Source organism: Mytilus galloprovincialis, chromosome 6 (genome assembly GCF_965363235.1).
Source record: "Mytilus galloprovincialis chromosome 6, xbMytGall1.hap1.1, whole genome shotgun sequence".
Lineage (NCBI taxonomy): Eukaryota > Metazoa > Mollusca > Bivalvia > Mytilida > Mytilidae > Mytilus > Mytilus galloprovincialis.
Genome location: NC_134843.1, coordinates 40,714,197 through 40,723,006, shown reverse-complemented (window position 1 = coordinate 40,723,006; position 8,810 = coordinate 40,714,197).

Genomic DNA, 8,810 nt, shown 5'->3' with positions numbered 1-8,810 from the left:
CAAAGTAAGATTTACAAATAAGTCAACGTGACCAAAATGGTCAGTTGACCCCTTTAGGAGTTATTGCTCTTTTTAGTCCATTTTTAACCATTTTTCGTAAATCTTAGTTATCTTTTACAAAAATCTTCTCCTCTGAAACTACTGGGCCAAATTAATCCGAACTTGGCCAGAATCATCTTTGGGGTATATAATTTTAAAAATGTGTCCGGTGACCCGGCCATCAAATCAAGATGGCCGCCAAAGCTAAAAATAGAACATAGGGGGGTAAAATGCAGTTTTTGGCTTATAACTCAAAAACCAAAGTAATTAGAGCAAATCTGACATGGATAAAATTGTTTATCGGGTCAAGATCTATCTGCCCTGAAATTTTCAGATGAATCAGACAACCCGTTGTTGGGTTGCTGCCCCTGAATAGGTATTTTAAGGAAATTTTGCTGTTTTTGGTTATTATTTTAAATATTATTATAGATAGAGATAAACTGTAAACAGCAATAATGTTCAGCAAAGTAAGATTTACAAATAAGTCAACATGACTGAAATGGTCAATTGACCCCCTAAGGAGTTATTGTCCTTTTCTAGTCCATTATTAACAATTTTCATAAAATTTGTAAATTTTTATTAACATTTTCCCCTAAAACTACTGGGCCAAGTTCATTGTAGATAGAGATAATTGTAAGCAGCAAGACTGTTTAGTAAAGTAAGATGTACAAACACATCACCATCACCAAAACACAATTTTGTCATGAATCCATCTGCTTCCTTTGTTTAATATTCACATAGAACAAGGTGAGCGACACAGGCTCTTTAGAGCCTCTAGTTTAACAGGCTATCGTACTGAGGACAGGGGGAACTTGAGGTCATTTGTTGTGTTTAATGTTTTGTTTTGTCTTATTTTAATGTTTACAATGTAAATGTCATCATTATATATTTGTTATTGCATGATATTGTTAAGCATTTTACACTCTTATGGGTGTAATTTGTAATTAAGTATAGAAAGGGGGGTCAGTATCACCATAAATTTCATATTTCTTTATTCAATGATTTACATGATGCTTATTCAGTCTATATGTGTTATTGGTGTTTAATTTTTGAATTCATTGTTAAAGATATTTATTTATCTTCTAAAGTATAGTATTTGTATCGTCGTAGTTCCCGTATTAACTTTCTTTTTAAAACTTGTACCTTTTATATAAGCTGTTTGGAATAATTCACGTAGTTCAGTCTAACGTAGGGAAGCTGTACATGTGTTTTCCAAAATCTTCCCTTTATGGTAACTGCATCTGCCATACTAGTATGCTTTCTTAATACGCAAAATTATTGAATCCAATTCTTTACTTTTGGACTACATGATAAAATAATACCGTGTTTACTGTGGTTTGTTTTCATTTACTTAGATATTTAAATAGCGCTTTTAAAATTGACATCCATCGTCTCCGTTTAAATCAGTTCACAAACTAGGACAAGCTGTGGTCCGTATCCTGGAATCTCCAGCAGAATTGCTCCTGCTACAGTATATCTCTTAAACATATACTTTATAACGAAAAAAAAATGTTTATTAGTCCGTGTAACACTTATCAATTGAAATTTTAAAAAGTTAATTTTTGAAAATATCACTAATTATTTAAAAAAAAATCGATAATTCTAAAATGCGCTTTAAAATTTCATAGTTTAGTATTTATCAAAACTTAAAAAAAAACAAACTAAACATAACGTGCAGATTTGATCAAATCGCTTTCAAAATTTTGAAAGTTGCTTTCTTTATTTTTTTCTTATTAATATGTTGGAAAAGGATATTGACTAAAAAGTGGATACCTTTACAAGTGCGAAACGGAATAAAAATGTAAAGAAATGAAATTTACTAAAACAAATAAAAAAAATCTGAAAAACTAAATATGGTATAAAATAGGAGGCTAACTTGTTTTATCTCAGCTGTTTTTCATCTGATGCACTTTTCTGGATATAACTCCATCATAAAAGTTTAAGGCTAAATACTTGAAATTATTTATTCTTTAAGTACCTCCATACGAAAGGAGCTTTTGACCAAAAGATACATGAAATGATCTGTAAACTTTAATTCAATTAATTTAAACATAAAATGAAACGAGTTTCTTGAAATTATAATGTTAGGGGAATTATTAAACTAATTTATGTATACTTACTAAACTTTTGTTAATTAAATTTCGTGTTTTATTGCCGAAGTTTACCGAACATTGCCTTAAAGTTTATAACCAATCAACACAAACACACGGTGCGCATGCACTATCATTTGGAAAAATATGCAAATCATCAGTATAAAAATGATAAAGCCATGTTATTTTTTTGTTAATTTTCGATGCGTTTGTTAATTAAACTTTCTCATAACTTTTGTTCAATTTGGTGTATTAAAAATTAATTTCCAGAATCTCTATTTTCAACGTTTGTTGATATTTTTTTTTCATCCCGGTTTTTTCCTTGAACTTCCGGCTTTGCAGTTGCCGAAGTACTAAGTTAAACGTGAAGTCTCGTGGTAAAGATCACTCCATACGGAAAATCATACTTAACCATTCAAGTACATATAATATAATTAGAATTCGATTTTATTTTTAAATTTGAAGTACATGATTTTTATGTCCACTCTTTAGACACATCTTCACATGCGTAATGAAAATTCCGTTAAGTAATTTCATGTTCACGTCAAATTTTTCATATATGTGATGTTTTAATGATAATGGCAGCCATTTCATTTTACAAATTCCAACGTCACATCAATATAATGGTGAACCACATTTATATATGCTGAAAATTCATAAATATGATCTGTCTACACATTATTCCTTGGAAAAAATGGACAAAGAACAAAAAATTGTATAGGGCAAAATAAACGGAGGGTAAGGACTAAAGCGAAGGACACAAAGTTATAATCAATTAGGAAAGTTGAAGTATAAAGGTTAAACAAGTATTTGCAGTTAACTAATGGTGGTATTAGCTCCGCATTTGTTTAATTACAGAAGTCTTTTAAATGCTTCCAAGGAATTAAAAGCAACTTCTCAACTGTATATAGCTGTGTAAAAGATTTTATTGTGACCCTTAACAATATATATATAAAAAAGATTAATATATCACAAAAAAATACGGCTACGGTATTAGTTTATCATTTAACTGTTTTCTACGCCATATTTAGCTCTTTCTTTACGGTCATAATATCATCCTTTTAAACTATAATTTATGATAAGCCTGTTGTCCTCGGTCACGGTTACTTAGGAATTAAGGGTATCAGGGGAACTAGCGGTCTAATGACGTATACCTTTCTCTATTCCATAGTTTGGTTATTGACGACAACGTTGTCAAGATTTACATGTATATCACTTAAAATGTCCCAAGAATAACTGACTCTTGTATAAAGTTACATTTTTAATTCCATCTCAATATACTGAAATATCTTTTATAATAAATTAATAGGTGTGTTTAGTTTAAGCTCAAATTAACAACTGGCCACTCATAAGTATTTCTTTCTCATTCCCACGATCGCACCTTTAACCTTTCAACTCTAACATATGTTTTCTTTCAATTATCACTCCTATCTAGACTAGATCTTACCAACTTTACCCTAAAGTGCAATCGCCACATTTGTGTCGGATATTTATCAAATGCATTACAAGTATGTTTCCGAAAGCAAAATGTAATTTGTGTATTGTATTTTCGATGCGTGAAATGAATATATATACTGCATTAGATTAAATCATATATATATCTTGTTGTCTGTGGAACTCCGAAAATGGTTTGAATAATATTTAAACCAGAAATAAATATATGCATCTGACTTATCGCGCCTATTTCTTAAAACAAAGAGGCGTATGATTTGCAGAAGACATTCAAAACTCACAAGTCGAAGACAAAATAAATGACAAAGCCTTAAGAATTACGAGAAAAGCAAAAAAAAAAAACGACGGAAAGACAAATTATCACAAAACATGCAAAACTCTTTGTAGCAAATGTAAGGCGAAGCATGACCTATATTCAGAGACATATAAATACAGATGCTGGGTACGAGTTTATACGCGTGAAGTCAGCGAGGTTTACAAGTCGCGCATCTCTTTAGTATACATGTCTCTGCTTTATTGTAAAAGAGTAATCGCTAACTCAAAATAATCGCTAACTCACAATAAAATAATTGTTAACTTAAGCCCTTTTCCCCGGCATATTTTGTGCATCTTATCAGCATTTATTTTTTAACTATCGACTAATTGATGATAACAATACAGAGCATCGCTATCTCTTTCAAAAAAGAATAGCATGTACACAAATTAATTTGAAATTACCTTATCTTTATTGGTTATATATTAATATATATCATGCTTTGTAATAATAGGTGCAAGTTATATTTTTATATTATTTGCAATTAAAATGTGCATTGAAAAATTCGTTTTAAGAAAACTGTCGCTTCTTTACGAAATTTGATATCCATAAAAGCGTATATAAAAGTATTTCAAACATTCAAAGGTTTATAAACAGTTAATTTATAATTATGACCATGTCAATGATAAGTCATGATAACACAGAAGTGCTGGCTACTGGTCTGGTGATACCCTTGGGAAATAGAAACATCACCAGCAGTGGCTTCGACCCAGTGGTTGTAAATAAACTCATCATAAATACCAGGTTGTAAATTTGGATTTGCGCCAGACGCACAATTCGTCTTCAAAAGACTCATTAGTGACGCTCGAATAAAAAAAAAGTTATACATGCCAAATAAAGTACGAAATTGAAGAGCATTGAGGACCAACAATTCCTAAAAGTTTTGCCAAACACAGCTAAGGTAATCTATTCCTGAGGTAGAAAAGCCTTAGTATTACAAACATTCAAAGTTTTACGAAAATTTAATTTATAATTATTACCATATCAATGATAATTCATGTCAACACAGAAGTGCCGACTACTGGGCTGGTAATACCCTTGGGGAATAAAAACTCCACCAGCAGTGGCGTCGTCCAGTGGTTGTAAATAAACTCATAATAGATACCAGGATGTAAATTTGTATTTGCGCCAGACGAGCGTTTCGTCTACAGAAGACTCATCAGTGACGCTCGAATACTAAAAAGTTTAAAATGCCAAATAAGTACGAAGTTGTAAAGCATTGGGGACCAAAAATTCCTAAAGGTAACTTGCCCTTTTCCCCGGCATGTTTTGTGAACTTTAACATTGTTTTAACCAGCGACAAATTGAGATAAAAATACCGTGCATCGATATCGCCTACATGAAATGGAAAATAATCCGAAGAACATGTTAACAAATTAATGTGGTGTGGAATGACCTTTATTTATTATAATAGATGTCATGTTTTGTAAAAAGTTATACAGCGTTTTCTTTAATATAGCCTTGTTTATTATTTGCCATTAAAAATTGCATTGAAAAACACGACAAAGGAAAATTGTCGCTTCCTTCCGAAACTTGCTATCCATAAAAGCGTATAAAAAAGGGGTTACAATATTATTTATAATAGACATATGATATAGAAACATCAATCCAGGTCTTTCTGTGTTTGACACGTTTTCCCAAAAATCTTTGTATAAGCTTTCAACTGCATGCATCATCACTGTCGGCAAATAACTAAATCTAAAGACCATTGTTATTACAAAAATCCTAATTGTCATTTTGTGAGTTATTCGACGGGTATCCTTTCGTCTTCTTTCGGATCCAGAAAGTTGAGATATAGGTGTTTGGTGATTGTTTTCCAACCGCTGTTCTTTAAAATTCATATCAAATTTAACGATATTTGAATTTGATATTTTCGCATCCATAACTGAAAGGACAGTATTCTGCGATACGCCACCATTATCGGTTCTAGAAACTCCATCTTCATCAGTTTTTGTCACCGAATTTCTTAATTTTACTCTGCTACTTTTACATTTGTTAATCTTTAATTGGCTAAAGACTGTAAATCCAATTATTGAGTATAAGATGATTAGTGTTATGACTAAAGCTACAGTCATACCACCTATCACAATGAAGTATACAACCTTCCTCTACTTTACCACAACGTGTTCCAGTATTTCCATAAGTGATGCTATGAACTGGAGCAGAGCTGCTAACAAACGGTAATGGCAGTGCACATAATAATGAAAAACCAATTGATAATAGCAACGCAGTTCTCCTAACTGGTAGCGATATTGCTGGTTTCAGGGGCAGATATACTTTCATATATCTCTGAACTGCAATTATGAGTAATAACAGCAACGGAATAAATATTGTTAATCCAAGAAAAAATTGTGTGGTTTTACACAAAATATTGCGAGTAAATGTCACCTGGTTAAGACATTTTATCATCATGTAAATTCCACGATAGATCGTTGCTATATGGTCAAATGTAGCTAAAATCGGTATGAAATATCTTTCATCTGGTGTTTCTTTCATTTGAAATAAATAAACCAACAAAACTAAAACATTTCCGCATGTTCCAATAACGACAAAAATCGCAAGTATAACAATGTTTGATATAAGAGATTCTGATATTATGCATGTTATGTTGTTCCACTCAGAAACTGTAATTTTATCCATTGTATAATACTATTCCTTGATTTAGTGTGCAAAGGAAACTTCATTAATTTCCCAGAGTAATACACTTAACGTCAATCTTTTTAAGGAAATTGAAGATGTCAAAATTTTAGTTCAAACAGCGACCAGTTCCGGCTTAAAAAAAAAAAAAAAACACGTTTCCCCAGTTAATTAGTTGAAAAAATCTACCCCGGAAGTTGTTTTTTAAATATTAAATAAATACTCAAACTTTTCCATTTCATTTTTAGTTTAAGGTGTAGTTAGGTAACTTTTATTCCAAAAGCTTCCTAGAGGTTTCTGCTGTTAATCAAATATATGGAAAATCGGTACCATTGAAAGTAGTTTCCATTCATTTAATACTTCTAACTAGACCATTTATATTACAAGCATTTATTTTAACTTAGTTTAAAGGGGCACTAGCTACAAGATATATAAAAAATCTAATATATGACTTTTGTTTGTTCAATCACTAATGAAAGTGAAATAGTGAAATAATTATTCGCTTTTAGCAGCCAGTACGGTTCAATTTTGTCAAAATAAGCTAAGAAACATTGGTGATGAATTATTCACTTGCAAGCTAATAATTCGACCTTCATTTAACCCATTAGCCAGAGATGGATAACGCATGAATTGTATGTGTAAAGTTATTTAAAGGAAAATAAGATCAAAATTGAAAGTGTAACAAAGGTTAATCATTTGATTGACTTATTCGATCCACAAAATATCATTCTTATACAGGTAAAAACGATGATAAAGATATATTTAATCTATAATATGAAATTAAACAGACCTAGAAAAATCCAATAGCACGAGTTCGCTTAATCTATTTATATCTATATGTATGTTTACATCACTTCGATATGCTCACCACATGAATTTGATGGTCAACTTGATAGTTAATTAGATGGCGTCAAGACTAAAATACACACGAAACAAAGCTACGTATTACCATGCCCATGCCCTGTTAATTGTTTAATTTAGACTGTTTATAGTTTGGATAAATGTTTTACATTGTTATACATCAAATATGAGAATTTGAGTCAAATCAGTTAACATGAATTTGACAGCTAGTGTTCCTTTGAAAATATATTATACCGGTACATAATATATTTTGTTTAAGATTGTTTGGGTTTTATCGTAGTAGCTCTTTAATTCGGTTTATAGGAAGACCCGTTTATGTTCCATTATAATCTATCCGTCCATCCAATTGTAGCAAAGTATATTTTGGGGTAAAGCAGTTGCTCAAATATAAATATTAACTAGAACACACACGCGAAATCTGACAGATGAATGTCTAATGATCCTTTGAAGGATGTTATCAGGTAGATTTCTATGAATTTTTGATTTTCGAATTCAAAGACACAAACAAATTAAGTGTCCTTATTTCATCTTCACTTTTCATGAGAATTTGGTAAAGCAAATTTGAGTCATCGTACAAACTGTTCACATACGGACAGATAGACTACGATATACCATTATATGTCCCGTATGTGGCGTATCAAGGGTGAAGAAAAGAGTTGTCTTTCTTCAGAACATTGCATCTGACGTCATAGTACAAAGTTTCCTTACTGGCGCACTATTTGAATAAATCGCAAATTAGACGTATGAAACCCATATTTAAATTTCCAAGAATAACAACTATAATCACATACTTTATTATCCGGTAATACAAGAGATTAAATGCATGTATCAGTATCAGATCTTATGATGTTATTGCCGCACAATATTAACATTCAGAAACACCGGGGCCATCCGTCGGAATGGACAACTGTTTGAAATTACCTATCACGCCGCTTTTGTTAGGAAAGTTTGTTTTTGTCCTCATTAGCAAAATAATTGAAAATAAAAAATAGAAATGAAAGATGGCACTGGCTAACTTACAGAGTATTTGACTATATCAGACTAGATGTGTTGGTTTTTTCCGCGTCAATTTCAGTAGTTTGCCGTAACGAACTCATTCGCTACTGGTAACAGACGGACATACAAAAGCTAGGACGGACATACAAAAGCATGGACGGACTATACCATTATTTTTACCGAATAAGACGAACGTATAGAAATCTTTCCATCTAGTTTGTGAATTCATTATTTCTGAATATTTAAGATATAAGGAAATTAAAATTATAGGTATAATATAGGAATTAAAGTTTTTGATTCTAAAACGTTATACATCTACATGTATCATAAAATACAATCCCTGTTATTACTACCTCACGTGTTTTGAATAAACGAGACAGTAAATATAAAATACAAAAAGTTTTTAATTAAAAAAATAATTT